At 43.7% G+C, this 18,118-nt stretch overlaps 1 pseudogene; it reads right to left on the reverse strand.

The window, feature by feature from the left end:
- Positions 1–16,878, reverse strand: part of LOC138826293 (uncharacterized) — a 66,376-nt pseudogene extending 49,498 nt beyond the window's left edge.
- Between the last annotated feature and the right edge of the window lie 1,240 nt (positions 16,879–18,118).

An 18,118-nucleotide genomic window follows, 5' to 3' on the forward strand; every position in this document is an offset into this window, starting at 1 on the left:
CTTTTCTGTCTAGTCTTCCTGTTCTTAGCCTCCAAGTAGCCAGGATTCCAGGCAGAAGTCACCACACCTACCTGGTGGTCTTGAAGTGTTTCCTCTAATATTTTCAAAGCTTCAGGTCAAACCAATTTTTGAGGAAGAGACGGGAAGAGACTGAATTCCCAGCCTGGGAATTGGGTCTTGGTCAAGGTAAATAAAAAGCAAAGCCAGGTGCCATCAAGTCCTGAAGGGAAAGCAGTGGTCTGTGTCTTAAGTGTGGCATGGGTCTGTAAAGCTGCAGACAGTTCTGAGCGGACAGCAACCCCACAGCCACTTTTGGAGAGGAACGATGGCTGTGGTCATCTTTCCAAAGTGTGGATTTGGATGAGCACCTGGCAGCTGGCCTTGAACACAGCCAGTGTCTTTGTGTCTGCTCTGGGTGCTGAAGCAGTGTTCTTGAACTGCAGAACTATATGGGTGCATCAGGAAAGGGTTGACAGGGTAAGAAGAGGGTGGAACCAGGAGATCATGTGTGACAGACTTTTTTTTTGCTTTGTTGGTTTGAACTGAGGATGTCTTGCTTGTTAGGCAGTTGCTCTGCCACTTGAGCCATTCTTCCAGCCATTTTTTATTTGAGATTCTTTCTCAGATAGGGTCTCCTGCTTTGTCCTGGGGAGCATTAGTACCCTTTTCCTCAATGGTAACTGGGATTAAAGGCATGTGCTACCAAGCTTGGCCCAGGAATTCCACCCCCCCACAAACACACTTCTAATAGCAGATAGCCATCTAGTTGTCCCGGACTGGGAGAAGTGTCTCGTGCCCTTGGCTTGATGGGAAGAGGTTTTCAAGAGGGGCTTTGACGTGGACCTTCTTTCTCCACTGCCCCTGTTCCGGTGGTCCTGGTTCTGCTTGTCACTGCCTCACTTGCTCATCCCAGGTCGAGGGCATGGTGGGAGTCCAGGCCCCCGACTTCTGCCTCTGGAACCGCAGCAAAGTCCCCCTCTTCTTCCTCTCCCCTGCCTGGCCTCCCTGGCTGAGCTTCCCCGCTGGGCCTCCCAAAAAGCCTCACTCCAACCTGGGCCAAGCAGGAAGGGAGGCGCCTCCTTCCCCCCACATCCAGACCCTTGCTCGACCAAAAGGAGACAGCCAGGAGGAGGTGCTGCATCCTGCGGAATTGGCTGGATTCTTGGTGATTGCATCCAGGACTCTGGGGCAGGGCTGGGCCTCCCAGTTTCTTTGTCAGTCACCCTTATGAGCCCTGCCTTAGGGGAGGGGAGGGCGGTGGGCAGACAGACAGGGCTGGGGCCAATCAGAGACTGTTGCTAGGAAAACAGACACCTATGCAAATTACAGCGAGAGGGGCTGGGTTCCCAGCTGGCCTGGCTCAGAGCTCAGCTTTCTAGGGACTCAAGTCCTCTTCCTCTCTCTTCCTCCCTCTCTCCTCTCCCTCTCCCTCTCCCTCTCTCCGTCTCTTTTCCTCTTCTCCCTCCCTCTTTCCGTCCCTCCCTCCCTTGCTCCCTCTCTCTTCCTCTCTTCTCTCCCTTTGTGCCTACTCCCTCCTCCTCTCCCTCTGTCTCCCTTTCTCTCCTTCCCTCCCTCTACTTCCCTCCCTCCCTCCCTCCCTTTCTCTCCCTTCCTCTCTCTCCCTCCCTCTCTCCCTCCCTCCCTTTTCCTCTCTCCCTGTCTTCTTTCTTCCTCTCTCTCTTTCCCCTTCTCTCTTCTTTCTCCCTCCCTCCCTCTTTCCCTTTCTCTTCTCTACCTCTCCTCTATCTCCCTCTCCCTCTCTCTGTTTCTCTTTTAACTCCCTCCCTCTTGTTTTTCTCACTCCCTCTTTTCCCTCTCCCTCCTCTGCCTCTCCCCTGTCTCCCTCTTCCTTTTTCCCCTCTTCCTCTCCCTCTTTTCCTCTCTTCCTCTCCTCTCCCTTCCCTTCCTTCTCCTTTCTCCTCCTTCCTTCCACTTCTCCACCTTTCTCCCCCCTCCTCTCTCTCCCTCTCCCTCCCCTTCCCTGTAGATACATCTGACATGAAGTTGCATGTGCATGGGGGGAAGGGATGTGTGCCAGCACGAGTTTATGCCAGAATGGCAACAAGGCAGACTTTTATGACTCAAACCCCACTGGGGGTGAACTCACCTTCACCCATCTTACGTGGGGAGGTGGCTCAGTCCAGCTTGTCCAGTACTTTTGCCAGAGCTGCGTGCCAGCCTTCTGAGGGCCAGATGCCAGCAGCCCATTAGCCACGAGCCACCAGCCTGTGTGCACCTGTTCAGCCTGTCCCCTGGGCTTGGCGGCCCTGCCTCCTGAACCCGCTCTGTTCTTGCAATTGCAACATCTTCCCTTAATAAAACCAGGATGGACGTTAATTGTCTACATCGTTCTGCAATTGAACAGCTCCATAAAATATTTATGAGGCGCATACAGGGGGAGGAATGGGGTTTGCTTGTTTGGTTTGGGGCTACAGCTAACATCTGGCGAGGGAGTCCCCCAGGAGAGGAAGTGTCTTAAGAATTGCTGATGCTCAGTCTGGAGCTGCCAGGTCACTCCTGGAATTCCAGCTACTTTGGAGGCTGAGATCTGAGGATCATGGCCTGAAGCCAGCTGGGGAACCAAAGTGAGACTCTTCTCTTCAATCAACCACCATAAAGCCAGAAGTGGTAGAGCACCAGCCAAAACATAAGAAAAAAAAACGTTCAGAGACAGCACTCAGGCACTGAGTTCAAGCCCCAAGATTGGCACAAAAAAGGACTTTCTGATGTTGAGCATTTGGAACTCCTCTTTGGGTGCTATCCTAAAGTATTTAGGAGTCTAAGTTGGTCCCTTGCTGCTAGACATGCTCTTAGTGATGTCAGGAGCATTTGAGTTTAGCTAATGCATTTCAGGATGAAATGAAGGGGAAGGGGCACTGAGTCTAGAAGAGTAGACATACACCATCCATGTAGCTCACCAGCCTGGCTCATTCCATACCCAGTGTCAGACATGGGTACACCCTGAAGCTCTTTCTTTTGAGAAGGGATCTTCCTATGATGTCTAGGCTAGGCCATAGAATTCTTGAGTTTAAATATTACTATACCTTGGTCCCCTGAGTTGCTGATACTTCAGGCATGTACTACCACTCTTGATATTATGCAATCTCATTGAACAAAACGAAAAATCCTTGAAGCCAAGCGCCAGTTGCCCACGCCTGTAATCCTACCTACTCTAGGAGGCTGAAATCTGAGGATCATGTTTGGAAGCCAGCTTGGGCAGGAAAGTCCTTCAGAGTCTTATCTCTAATAAGCCACTAAGGAAAAGCCAGAAGTGGTGTTGTGGCTCAAGTGGTAGAGTGCTAGCCTTGAGCACAGAGAGGCTCATGGATAGAACCCAGGTCCAGAGTTCCAGCCCCAGGACTGGTAAAGACAAATGAACAAAGAAAACAAACAAAACAACAACAAACCTTTTGGTCCCAACTGGGGTATAGAAACTGGATTGAAATGTTCAGTTAGTCCAAGCTGGCTTGATTTGTTTTTATTTATTTTTTATTTATTTTTAGTCAGTTGTGGGGCTTGAACTTGGGGCCTGGTGCTGTCCCTGAGCTTTTGTGCTCAAAGCTAGCACTTTACAACTTTAAGACACATTCTACTTGCAAACACTTAGATCTCTTTTTTATCTTTTTTGTTGTAGTGCTGGAAATTGAACCCAGAACTCCAGGCATGCTAGGCAGGTGCTCTCCTACTGAGCTACATTACCAGCCCCAGGCTGGCTTTAAATTCCTCCACCACCTCTGGGTTCCTGGGATTATAGGCATGCTCCACCATGCCTGACTTCATATTTTGTGAAACCACCAAACAAACCCAAATCAAGAGACCTCCTTCTAAACCACTGGCTTGTCCTGCCTAGGAATATCTGGGGAGCTAGGTGTGAACACGTCTGAAATTCTAACACTTGGGAGGTTGAGGCAGGAGGATCATGAGTTTGAGGTCTGCCTGGGCTACATAACAAAACATCCTCTCAAAATACAAAATGAAAACAAGAACAAGGTTTGCATTTTTAAAAGACTTTGCTTGGGTCTTTAAAGAAATGTAACATATTACAACTTACAAGTACAGCAGAAACTTCCTGGATAAAGTCCCAGGGGCACAACAGAGAGGAGAGAGACTTGATAAGTGGGATTACATCAAGATAAAAGAGTTTCTGCACATGGTTATTCACCTAGAAAGACAGCTAGCAGACTGAGAGAAGATCTTTACCAGAAATACATCAGACAAAGGCTTAATAGCCAAAAAAATACAAGGAGATCAAGAAACCAACCTCTGTTAAACCTAATATACTAATCACTAAATGGGCAAGGAAGCAAAAGAGGAAATTTCAGATGAGGTAAGAATAGCAAAGAAATACAGGAAGAAATGCTCATCATCCCTGTCCATAGATAAAATGCTCATCACCTCCTGCCATAAAGGAAATGCAAATCAAAACCGCCCTATGGGCTGGGAAGGTGGATCAGTGGTAGAGTACTTGAATGGCATGCATGAGGCCTTGGGTTCGATTCCTCAGCACCACTTAAGCAGAAAAAGGCAGAAGTGGCACTGTGGCTTGAACTGAAGAGCTGAGGTACAGTGCTCAAGCCCAGAGTTCAAGCCAATGACTGGCCAAAAAACAAAAACAAAAAAAAAACACCAAGATATCATCTCACCCCTGGTTATTCTGGCCAATATTCTGAATTTGGACAACAAATAATGCTGAGGCGGGGGGGGGGGGGCGGGGAATGTGGGGAAAAGGAACCTTACAGTACTTCTGGTGGGAATGTAAATTAATACAACCACTCTGGAAAGCAATCTGGAGGTTCCTCAAAAAACTAAATGTAGACCTTCCCTATGACCCAGCCATACCCAGCATCTACCCTGAACATCATGATTAGGACACCTGCACATCCATGTTTAATGCCACACTATTCACAATAGCTAAGATATGGGAACAGCCCAGATGCTCCACAATAGATGAATGGATCAAAAAAATGTGGTGCTGCGTGCTGGTGGCTCATGCCTGTAATCCTAGCTATGCAGGAGGCTGAAATCTGAGGATCACAGTTCAATGCCTGCCGCGGACCGGGTTCTGTCGGGACGACGGAGGATACCTAGGGGAGGAACCTGGAATAGGACGGGGAGATGGCAAACAGACAACTCACACACATTAGGAATGGATGCTGAGTGCTGAGTGCGATTTAATGCAGAGGATAACAAACTTTTATAGCAAAAGTCTCCATAAGAAAGGGCAAAAGGTTACATAATCTTGCTGCAGGGCTTCATTCTTGGGCGGTCACCAGCTGGTCGCCTGAAAGGGCAAAAGGTTACACAACCTTGCTGCAGGGCTTCGTCCTTGGGTGGTCACCAACTGGTCGCCTGATAGGCACTTGTTTCCAGCTTTACCTCTATTTTTAAGAAATACAATGGGTTTCGATGATTGTCACCAATTAACCACTACTTTTTTCTATAGAGGCCTTAACTGTCCCATTAAGATCTTTCCTGTTTCTTCTTTAATAGTAAGCACCAAGGAGACTTAGATTTAGCAAGTCTCTTAGTAAATGAGGAAGTTCTTTCTCCTAAGTAGTTATCTCAGCAATTGCCATACATTCTTTCTGTTCTAGCCGCACCTACAACTTTTTGTAAATTTCTTACAATTCCTTCTGCTGGAGTGACTTTGTGAAACCCCCAATACTTTTATATTTACTTATAACTTGTCTACTAGCCTCCATAAGAGGGGTTTCAGGGTAGCACTTAACTCTGGTGAGTTAGTCATATTTTTAAGACACTCATCAGATATTGGAGTCGTCAACACTCTTAAAGAGCTTTGAATAAGGGAACGTTGACAATGAGTAAGTACAATGAGCAGTAGAAACAGTAAAAGATTAATAGGCACTCTTATGAGGAAAAGATAGGCAGAAACACATCTTTTCCAGGGGTTTTTGCCAGCCTTTTCCCAGGAGTAGGCCTCTTAGAAGCCCTATTCTCCGAGGTAGACTTCGGTGAAGTCCCAAAACTTGGAGATAGGTTTCTGTAAAGCCCCATTCTCTGAGGTAGACTTCGGTGAAGTCCCAAAACTCAGAGATAGGTCTCGAGGCCCCTATCATGGTCTGATAGATGGTTTCCCATGCTAAGCAGACTCTACTGGGGTCGGCGTGGCAAATGCCAGCCCAGGCAGTAAAGTCCATGAGACTCTTATCTCAAATAAACCACCAGAAAGCTGGAAGTAGCTCAAGTGGTAAGAGTACTAGCCTTGAGCTGAACAGCATCTGGCCCCAGAGTTCAAGCCCCATGACCACCACCACCAACAACAACAACAGCAACAACAACGAAAGTGGTACTTGTTTACAATGGAATTTTACATAACCATCAGAAAGAAGAAAATAATATCATTTGCAGGGAAATGGATGGAACTAGAACAAATTATGTTAAGTGAGGTAAGCCAAGATTACAGAGACAAATAGCTCATATTCTCCCTGATATGTGGGTTAGATCTGAAACACACTGGTATATGACAAATTATACAGAATTCTAGATACTCACATACAGTGAGACCAAAAGAGGATCGCCTTAGGAGAGAATCACAAAGGTGTATTACCCAAGCACCTCTTTTTATTTATATAATACACATACTGCAATGAACTCCAAAGAGATGGAAAACTAACTTTTTTCTTAGTTTTTTTATTTATATGATGACTCTGTGTTCTTTACCTTATAGATAGTGTATTCACATGAACATCTGTGGAAAGGGAGGGGAGGGCATAGAATCTGAGGAAAAAGGGTGAAAAAGTGCAGCAGTGGAGTGTACTAAACATGGATGAAAGCAAACTATGCAACTCGTGGGTGCAGATAGAAGGGAGGGAATGGAAGAGGATGAGGGAAACAGATGATACTCTGTGAAAGGAAATGCACTTATTACCTGGCGTATGTAAATGTAATCTCACTGTATATCACCTCTAAGTTAACAAAGTAAAAAAAATGTAACCAGTTGCAAATATTAAAAGGTGGCAAAAGCAAGGCATTGATGGTTCATTCCTGTCATCTTTGCTACTCAGGATGCCGAGATCTGAGGATCACGGTTCAAAGCCAGCCTGCGCAGGAACACCTGTGAGACTCTTCTCCAATTAGCCACTCAAAGAAGCTGAAAGTGGAGCTGTGGCCTGAATGATAGAGCACTAGTCTGGAACACAAAAGCTCAGGAAGAGCACCTATGCTCTGAGTTCAAGTCTCAGAACACACAACACACACACACACACACACACACACACACACACACACACACACACACACACACACACACCCCAAAAACATGGCAAGAAGTGTTTCATTGGATTTTTTTTAATTTTATTTTATTTTATTTGTGAACATACTGTACAGAGGAGTTACAATTACATGGGCAGGATAATGCGTACATTTCTTACCAAGCATTGCAGCCTCCTCCTTTGTTTACCCTTCACATCCCTTCCCAGCCTCCCCCTTCCTCCTCAATCCCAATCCTTCTCCTTCCCCCCCTTCCACCCCCCCTGGACCAACATTGTAAAACTCATTTTGGACATGACAATTTGTACTTTTCATTGTTGCAACAGGTCCACCTGTATCATTAAACAACTGGTTTTCCCCCATCTCCTCCACAAGTTATACTGACATCAAATATAGTGAAAGCAGGGGTTATACTGTGGGGGAGGGACATACAAAACAACAAAGAGATAATCTTATAAATGCATTAGAAACACATGCATGAAAGAAAAAAAACATTAAAATACATATCTAAGGGTTCATTTTCCTGACATCACATTATCTGACCTTTTCTGCTTGACTCATACATATACTAGATATTACAAATAAGGGAAACATGGGTCCTATGTTTATTTGGGCCTGGCTTACTTCACTTAATATATTTTTTCCAAGCTTTTCCATTTCCTAACAAATGGGGCAATGTCATTCTTTCTGATGGAGGCATAGAATTCCATTGTGTATATATACCACATTTTCTTGATCCATTCATCTACTGAGGGGCATCTGCGTTGGTTCCATATCTTAGCTATGGTAAATAATGTTGCAATAAACATAGTTGTGCTGGTAGCTTTAGTGTGGTATTGTTTGTAAACATTTGGGTAAATGCCCAAAAGTGGGATTGCTTGGTCATAGGGGAGTTCTATGTGAAGTCTTTTGAGGAACCTCCATACTGCTTTCCAAAGTGGTTGAACAAGTTTACACTCCCACCAACAATGAAATAAGGTTCCTTTCTGTCCACATCCCCTCCAGCATCTGTTGTTGTTAGAGTTCTTGATTTTTGCCGTTCTAACTGGAGTGAGGTGATATCTCAATGTTGTTTTGATTTGCATTTCTTTTATGGCTAGGGATGTTGAACATTTCTTCATGTGTCTATTGGCCATCCTTCTTTCTTCTTCAGAGAAGTTTCTCTTCAAGTCTTTTGCCCACTTATTTATTGGGCAGTTGTTTCTTTGAGGATTTGTTGTTGGGGGGTTTAATTTTTTGAGTTCCAAGTATATTTTAGATATGAGACCCTTGTCCGTTGTATGTCTAGTAAAGGCCTTCTCTCAATCTGTTGGCTTTCTATTGATCTTGTTAGCTATGTCATTTGCCCTGCAGAAGCTCTGCAACTTTATGCAATCCCATTTGTCCAACCTTTCTTTGATTTGTTGTGTTTCCGGGTCACTATTCAGAAAGTTTCGGCCTGAGCCAAGGAGACCTAGGGTTTCTCCTATTCCATCCTGTAATGTTTTCAGAGTGTCTGCTTTGAGTTCAAGGTCTTTGATCCATTTGGAGTTGATTCTGGTGCAGGGTGATATATAAGGATCTAGCTTTAGTTTTCTACATATAGTTAACCAATTTTGCCAGCACCATTTACTGAAGAGGCTGTCTTTCTTCCATTCTATTGTTTTAGCTCCCTTTTCGAAGATTAGATGGCTATAGGTCTGTAGGTTCATTTCTGGGTTTTCAATTCTATTCCATTGGTCCTGAGGTCTGTTCTTATGCCAATACCAAGCTGTTTTGATTACTATGGCTTTATAGTAGAGCTTGAAATTTGGTATTGATATTCCTCCAGCAGTGTTCTTTCCATTGAGGAGCGTTTTTGCTATTCGGGGTCTTTTATTGTTCCATATGAATTTGTGAATTGCCTCTTCTATTTCCTTGAAGAATGAATTTGGAATTTTGATAGGTATTGCGTTGAATTTGTAGATCGCCTTGGGAAGTATTGCCATTTTCACGATGTTAATCTTTCCAATCCTGGAGCATGGGAGGCTTTGCCATTTTTTTAGTTCTGCGTTGATTTCCTTTTTCAAGATTTTAAAGTTTTCATCATAGAGGTCCTTCACTTCTTTAGTTAATTCCTAGGTATTTTATTTTTTGTGGGGCTATTACAAATGGAGTTGCTTTCCTAATTTCAGCCACACTTTTTTTTATTTTTGGCATACAGAAAAGCCATTGATCTTTGGGGGTTAATTTTATAACCTGCTACTTTGCCAAAGTTTTGGATAAGCTTGAGTAATTTGTGAGTGGAGTCTATGGGATTCTTTAAATACAAGATCATGTCATCTGCAAAGAGGGAGAGTTTTATTTCTTCTTTCTATATTTGGATCCCCTTTATGTCTGCATCTTGTCTTATTGCTGTAGCTAGGCATTCTAATACAAGATTGAAGAGAATTGGAGAGAGTGGGCATTCTTGTCTTCTTCCTGAGTTAAGAGGAAATGGCTTTAGTTTTTCAATACTGAGTATAATGCTGGGTGTAGGTTTGTCATATACAGCCTTTATTGTATTAAGGAATGTTCCATGGATTCCTAATTTTTCCAAAACCTTCATCATCAAGGGGTGTTGGAGCTTGTCGAATGCTTTTTCTGCATCTTTTGCGATAAGCATGTGGTTCTTATTCTTGCTCCTGTTGATGTGATGAATAATATTAATTGATTTGCGTATATTGAACCAGCTTTGCATCCCTGAAATGAATCCTGTTTGATAGTGGTGTATGATTTTTTGGATGAGTTGTTGAAGTCGATTGGCCAAAATTTTGTTGAGAAGTTTTACATCAATGTTCATCAAACAAATGGGTCTATAGTTCTCTTTCTTTGATGAGTCCCTGCCTGGTTTTGGAATGAGGGTTATGATGGCTTCATAGAATATGTTCGGTAGTGAGCTTTCTCTTTCCATTTCATTGAAGATTTAGGAGTATTGGTGTGAGCTCTGCTTTGAAGGCCTTGTAAAATTCCGCTGTCAAACCATCTGGTCCTGGACTTTTCTTAGCTGGGAGGTCTCTTATTGCTGTTTCTATTTCAATGCTTGATATGGGCCTGTTAAGATAGTTTAACTCATCTTGGTTTAGTTTTGCCATGTCAATATTTGCTAGGAAAAGGTCCATTTCTGTCAAGTCTCAAACTTATTAGCATAAATTTTGGAGAAGTATTCCCTTATTATGTTCTGAATCTTGGTTGTTTCCGTGGTGATGTTTCCATTCTCATCTCTGAGTTTATTAATTTGGGTGTGTTCTCTAATTTTTCTGATAAGGTTTGCTAAGGGTCTGTCAATTTTGTTAAGTTTTTCGAAGAACCAACTCTTTGTTTTGTTGATTCTTTCTATAGTTTTTTTGGATTCTAATTCATTTAATTCTGATTTTATTTTGATTATTTCTTTCCATCTACTGGATTGGGGTTTATCTTGCTGCTCTTTTTCAAGGAGGTTTAGATGTGGCATTAAATTGCTAGTTTCAGATTTCTCCAATTTGTTGATGTAGGAGCTCAGAGCTATAAACTTTCCTCTGAGTACTACCTTTGCTGTGTCCCAGAGGAGCTGGTAATTTGTGTGTTCATTTTTGTTGAATAGCATGAACATTTGAATTTCCTTTCTAATCTCTTCCATGACCCACTCATGATTCAGCAGTGTGTTGTTCAGTGATCCTGGACTTTCTTTGGTGGCTTTTGGTGTTGAGTTCTAATTTTATTCCCTTCTGGTCAGAGTATGCAAGGTATAACTTCTATGTTTCTGAATTTAGACAAGTTTGCTTTGTGGCCTAAAATGTGGTCTATTTTAGAAAACGTTCCATGTGCTGCTGAGAAAAATGTGTATTCTGATGCTGCTGGGTGAAATGTTCGGTAGAAGTCTGTTACGTCTAGTTGATCTATGCAGCTGTTTTGATCTGTGGTTTCTCTGTTGAGTTTTTGCATTTTGGCAACCACCCTCCTTTGACCATTTCATGGTCTCTTCAGGCTCCTGCTGTTCACCTCTGTTGACACTAGGTGGCAGTGCTCCCCCATAATAACCCAATGGCACCAAAGTTTAGGGGCTTTTCTGAAGTCTCTCCAGGTAGCTCGCTCATCCTTACATCACCTAGATTTAGCAAGAATCCTGTCAAGATAGCTTAGCAAGAATCTCATCCTGAAAATATGATTCACTTTAATATCTTCTTGAAGAAGATTTTTGAAGTTCTGTGCTAGGAGGAGCAAAGACCAAATATATTTCCATCTACCTCCCGTCAATTCATCCATTATCCATATATCTAACCATCCATTCCTCATCCATCTCTCCACCATCTGTCCATCCGCCCATGCATTCATCATTAATCCAATCCCCTTTACTGGTCAGTCATCCATAATCCATTCACCCATCCACTATCTACACATCATCCATCCACCCACCCATAATCTATCCATCATCCATCTCATCCATCCACAATCCACCCATCCATACATTCACCCACTCATCAATTCATCTATCATCCATCTTTCTACCCTCCATCCCTTATCCCCCTCTTTACTATCTGTTCATCCATCCATTCATTCTCCATCTGTACACAATCCATCCATCCATCGATTCAAACTTGGGGCATTTCTTTTTCTCAGAAAAGTGCTATATGAATTTATTTTTTAGGTATAATATGTTAAAGATTCATGTCATTTAGGAGAGAGCATGTTGAACACTTCACATCCTCCTTGGGAGATAATTGGTATCTCTCTAGGGACTGGTGGGCTGAAGTCTGGGGATGGTGGCGAGAAGCACTGGAACACCAGCAACAGTTTTCATTAAGTTTTTTTGTTTTTTGTATTGTCAGTTGTGGGGCTTGAACTCTGGGCCTGGGGACTGTCCCTCAGCTATTCAGCTCAAGTTGAGCAGTCTACCACTTGAGCCACAGCACCACTTCTGGCTTCCTAGTGGTTCATTGGAGTTAAGAGCTCATGGACTTTCCTGCCCGGGCTGGCTTTGAAACATGATCCTCAGATCTCAGCTTCCTGATTAGCTAGAATGAAATGCTTGAACCACCAGTGCCCAGCTGCTATAAATACTTTTTCAGAAAGTCCTTGAAATTTTGCCCAGTGTCAGCCTCCGACTGAGATCCTTCTACCTATGTCTTCTCTGTAAACGGGATAACAGGAGTTCCCTGATGTGCTCAGCTCCTCTCCCGTTTTGCAGATGGGTTTCAGGAAGGAATCTAGTCTCACTGCAGTCATGTCCTTGGCATGACCTTAACTAAGCTCTGCTTATCTTGCACCTCTGAAATTGGGTTCACCATCCAGCCTTCTCTTCCCAGAGAGGCCATTCTGTGAGGCTAGGTGAACCCTCAGGGGTTTGTTCATCCATGAGGACTGCTGAGCTCCAGGTCACAGCACTGATCTCTAGGTGGATAGGTCCTTGCTGAAGTTGGAGTAACGCCATCTTGTAGCAAGCCATTACATAGCTGTTGGACCAGGTGAACTGCAGCACACAAGACCTCCTTCCCTTGGCTGGATCCTGGGTGACAGCTAGCAGGGTGCAAGAAGGCCATCCAGTATTTCACCTGCAGCTACCCTGCGGGCATGACACTAGGTGGTGCTCTGACCTAGATTTCTGTTAAAGACAGAGTGACAGGAGAATTTGGGGGTGGTAGTATATGGGTGTCTGTCTTCCAGGGTCCTGGTAATGAGTCTCTGGATGGCACAGGCCAGGGGCTCATAGCTGTCTCCTGCTCTGTAAGTAACCCCTAGTAAGACGTCCAGTCTGCCCCTTTCAACCCAGCTCCCAGGCCCCCAGCTCTGTGGAGAGCTTCCCAGGAAAGTTCACACCACAGTCTGCCCTTCCACTGGCAATGCATGCAGGACCTTGGGCTTAACTGGATGGACTTCCACATGGCTCTGTCCCGGGGCATCCTGGGGATCTGCTGAAGGTCACAGACCACTGCCCAAGCTCAGGGCTACTCTCTGGCTCACCAGGATACCTGGGAAAGAGACTGGCTGCCTCAGACCAGGCAGGCCCCAGGTTGTGGCCATGGCAGGGGAAAGGAACCTGCCACAGGGCAGAGGCCTGTGCTTCCTTCTTCACTGATGCTCCGAGCACCTGGGTTGGCCATTGCCTCAGGACGAGCCCCATTTCCTCTGAGTGTTGTCCTGTCCCATTTCTTCACCTTTGTGGTGGTACAAAACGATTCTTCCCATCACCAGCATCACCAGTGAGGGGCATGTGACATAAGCCCAGACAATCACAGCACTCCAGCCCCTCTCAAGAGTGATTGGGGTGATGAACATTGATGCAAAACTTCTCAATAAAATTTTGGCCAATGGACTTCAACAATTCATCCAAAAAATCATAAACCACGATCAAACAGGATTCATTTCAGGGATGCAAAGCTGGTTCAATATACAAAAATCAATTAATATTATTCATCACATCAACAACAGCAAGAATAAGAACCACATGGTTATCTCAATAGATGCAGAAAAAGCATTTGACAAGATCCAACACTCATTTATGATGAAGGTTTTGGAAATATTAGTAATCCATGGAACATTCCTCAATACAATAAAGGCTGTATATGAAAAACCTACACCCAGCATTATACTTAATGGTGAAAAACTAAAGCCATTTCCTCTTAACTCAGGAACAAGACAAGGATGTCCACTCTCTCCAATTCTCTTCAATCTAGTATTAGAATGCCTAGCTAGAGCAATAAGACAAGATGCAGACATGAAGGGGATCCAAATATAGAAAGACGAAATAAAACTCTCCCACTTTGCAGATGACATGATCTTGTATTTAAAGAATCCCATAGACTCCACTCACAAATTACTCAAGCTGATTCAAAACTTTGGCAAAGTAGTAGGGTATAAAATTAACTCCTAAAAATCAATGGCTTTTCTGTATGCCAACAATGAGAGAAGTGTGGCTGAAATTAGGAAAGCAACTCCATTTGTAATAACCCCACAAAAAATGAAATACCTAGGAATTAACTTAACCAAAGAAGTGAAGGACTTCTATGATGAAATCTTTAAAATCTTGAAAAAGGAAATTAAAACATAACTTAGAAAATGCAAAACCTCCCATGCTCCTGGGTTGGAAAGATTAACATTGTGAAAATGGCAATACTTCCCAAGGCTATCTACAAATAATTTAATGTGATACCTATCAAAATTCCAACCTCATTCTTCAAGGAAATAGAAGAGGCAATCCAAAAATTCATATGGAACAATAAAAGACCCCGAATAGCAAAAACGCTCCTCAATGGAAAGATCACTGCTGGAGGAATATCAATACCAATTTTCAAACTCTACTATAAAGCCAAAGTAATAAAAACAGCTTGTTATTGACATAAGAAGAGACCTCAGGACCAATGGAATAGAATTGAAAACCCAGAAATGAACCTACAGACCTATAGCCATCTAATCTTTGATAAGGGAGCTAAAACAATAGAATGGAAGAAAGACAGCCTCTCCAGTAAATGGTGCTGCCAAAATTGGTTAACTACTTGTAGAAAACTAAAGCTAGATGCTTATATATCACCTTGCACCAGAATCAACTATAAATGGATCAAAGACCTCGAACTCAAAGCAGACACTCTGAAAACATTACAGGATGGAATAGGAGAAACCCTAGGTCTCCTTGGCTCAGGCCGAAACTTTCTGAATAGAGAACCGGAAACACAACAAATGAAAGAAAGTTTGGACAAATGGGATTGCATGAAGTTGCAGAGCTTCTGCATGGCAAAGGAAATAGCTAGCAAGAACAATAGAAAGCCCACGGATTGGGAGAAGATCTTCACTAGCCATACAACAGACAAGGGTCTCAGATCTAAAATACACTTGGAACTCAAAAAATTAAATCCCCCAACAGCAAATCCTCAAAGAAACAACTGCCCAATAAGTAAGTAGGGTAAAGACTTAAAGATAAACTTCTCTGAAGAAGAAAGAAGGATGGCCAATAGACACATGAAGACATGCTCAACCTCCCTATCCATAAAAGAAATGCAAATCAAAACAACATTGAGATACTCCAGTTAGAATGGCAAAAATCAAGAACTCTATTAACAACAGATATTGGAGGGGATGTGGACAGAAGGGAACCTTACTTCATTGTGGTGGGAATGTAAACTTGTTCAAGCACTTTGGAAAGCAGTATGGAGGTTCCTCAAAAGACTTCACATAGAGCTCCCCTATGACCCAGCAATCCCACTTTGGGGCATTTACCCAAATGTTTACAAACAAGACCACACTAAAGCTACAAGCACAACTATGTTTATTGCAGCATTATTTACCATAGCTAAGATATGGAACCAACCCAGATGTCCCTCAGTAGATGAATGGATTAAGAAAATGTGGTATATAAACCCATTCGAATTCTACGCCTCCATCAGAAAGAATGACATTGCCCCATTTGTTAGGAAATGGAAAACCATGAAAAAAATTATATTAAGTGACGTAAGACAGGCCCAAAGAAACATAGGTCCCATGGTTTTCTTATTTGCAATATCTAGTATATGTATGAGTAAAGCGGAAAAGGTCAGATAATGTGATGTTAGGAAAATGAACCCTTAGATATGTATTTTAATGTTTTTTTCTTTCATGAATTTGTTTCTAACATATTTATAAGATTATCTCTTTGTTGCTTTGTATGTCCCTCTCCCACAGTATAACCCCTGCTTTCACTATATTTGATGTCAGTATAACTTGTAGTGGAGATGGGGAAAAACAAGTCGTTTAAGGATACAGGTGGACCTGTTGCAACAATGAGAAGTACAAGTTTTCATGGCGAAAACGAGCTTTACAACATTGGTTTGGGGTGGAGGCTGGGAGGATTGGGTGGGGGGGTGGGGGGAGAGGCTGGGAAGGGATGTGAAGGGTAAACAAAGCAGGAAGCTGCAATGATTGATAAGAAATGTACGCATTATCCTGTTCATTTAATTGTAACCCCTCTGTACAGTGTGTTTACAAAAAAATATAAAAAATAAAAAAATAAAAAAAAAGAAGTTACAGCAAAGGAAAAAAAATAAATAGGGATACAGGTGCACCTATTGCAACAATGAGATGTACAAGACGTTATGTCGAAAACGAATTTTACAACTTTTGTGGGGGGCATGTGAGCGGCGGGGAGGATTGTGTGGGGAGGCAGGGTGAGGATGGGAAGGGATGAGAAGAGGAAACAAAGGAGGAGGCTACAATGCTTGATAAGAAATGTACTCATTATGTTGCCCATCTACAGTATCTTGCCTCTATACAGTATTTTCACAATAAAAAATTAGTTTTTAATGAAAAAAAAAAGAGTGATTGGGGGCTGGGAAATTGGCTAAGTGGTAGAGTACTTGCCTAGCCTGCATGAGGCCCTGGGTTCCATTCCTCAGTACCACATAAATAAACAACAAAAAAAGAGTGATTGGTGCAGGAGATGGGTGTGTGCCCAAGAGGAGCCAATAAAAATGCCTCTGCAGACCCAAGGTGGGCCAATGGGAATACCTCTTGCTCACCCATGGAGGGCCAATGGGCATTTCTCCTGCAGACCCAAGGAGGACCAATGTGAATGTCTCCTACAGACCCAAGGAGGGCCAGTGGAAATGCCTCTGCAGACTCCGAAGCTCTTGCAAAGACTGTCTGGGATTCCAAACTGGTTGGTCCATGCTTGCCATGAGTATGACCAGAGGCAGTTGGTGTCATGGCTGAGGTTTGAAGGTGGGAACTGAATCCCAAGTGAGGAGAGTGGCTCTGTGGTGTGGTTAAATGCTGCTACCATGGAGCAGAGTGGGTCAGGTATGGCAGGAGGGCTCCTGAGGCTGAGGTTCACCTCCATCCTGCTCTCTGATCTGGCATCTTCTGCCATGGCCTGGTGCAGCAAGTTTGCCCTTGACCTTGAATGCTGGAGAAAGAAACTTCCATGTCTTCTAAACCAGCCCACCTCAAGTACCCTATCATCATGGTAGCTCGAACCACAGGAGACAGTCTCCAGACATCTGTAAGGGAAGTGTAGATAATGTGAACTTAGAGCTGGAAAAAACCCTGGGAGACTTGCCTTGCAGGCATGAGGCCCTGGGTTCAATTCCTCAGCACCACATAAGCAAAAAGAAAAAAGCCAGAAGTGGTGTTGTGGCTCAAGTGGTAGAGCGCTAGCCTTGAGCTGAAGAGCTGAGGGACAGCGCCCAGGCCCAGAGTTCAGGCCCATGACTGGACCCCCCCCCCAAAAAAAAAAAAACCCTGGGAGAATCTCTGTCCAGGAGAGCCTGGAGGAGAGGGAGGAAGACTGCTTTGTTCTCTGTAAAGCTCAGGCTGGACTTTGAGGGGCCAGCACTCCTCTGCAAGGGTGGTCTGTGGAGCCGTGGAACCTTCCAGCAGGGCTGGTGACAGTGGCCTTTAGATTCCCTCCTCAGCTGAGGTCCTCAGGTGCCTGGGGATGGGCCCCAGCCACTTGGCTTCCTAGGAAATCTCAGCCTGCACTGTTGTCATTCAGGCCTCAAATCCTAATTTATATTGCTGGGAAGGTAATTTATACACTCATGTAAACTCCTTTTTACTCCTGAGTTTTGAGTAACAGGTGTGTAATTATTTCCAGCTCTCCTTTCAAGAAAATTCTAAACTGAGGGCTGTTAAGACCTTAATATTCTTCAGGGTTGCCAGGGATGGTATTTTTCCTGGATCAAATTCATTCCCTCTGTTGGGACTGACATTATTAGGTTACAGATTTTGCTTCAGGAGGCTGGAAGGCTTATCCATGTGTGTGTGTGTGTGTGTGTGTGTGTGTGTGTGTGTGTGTGTGTGTGTGTGTGTGTGTGTGTGTGTGTGTGTAGGAGGAGAATAGCCAAGGCTGGCCCTGGCCCTGGCCCTGTGTGTGTTGCTATTTTTATTTTTGCAGCCTGGACTCTTCTTTATTGAGTCATGGACGTTCCTTGCAGACCTACTATGA

The sequence above is a fragment of the Dipodomys merriami genome, unplaced genomic scaffold (genome assembly GCF_024711535.1).
Source record: "Dipodomys merriami isolate MVZ:Mamm:240054 unplaced genomic scaffold, mDipMer1.0.p SCAF_141, whole genome shotgun sequence".
Classification (NCBI taxonomy): Eukaryota; Metazoa; Chordata; class Mammalia; order Rodentia; family Heteromyidae; genus Dipodomys; species Dipodomys merriami.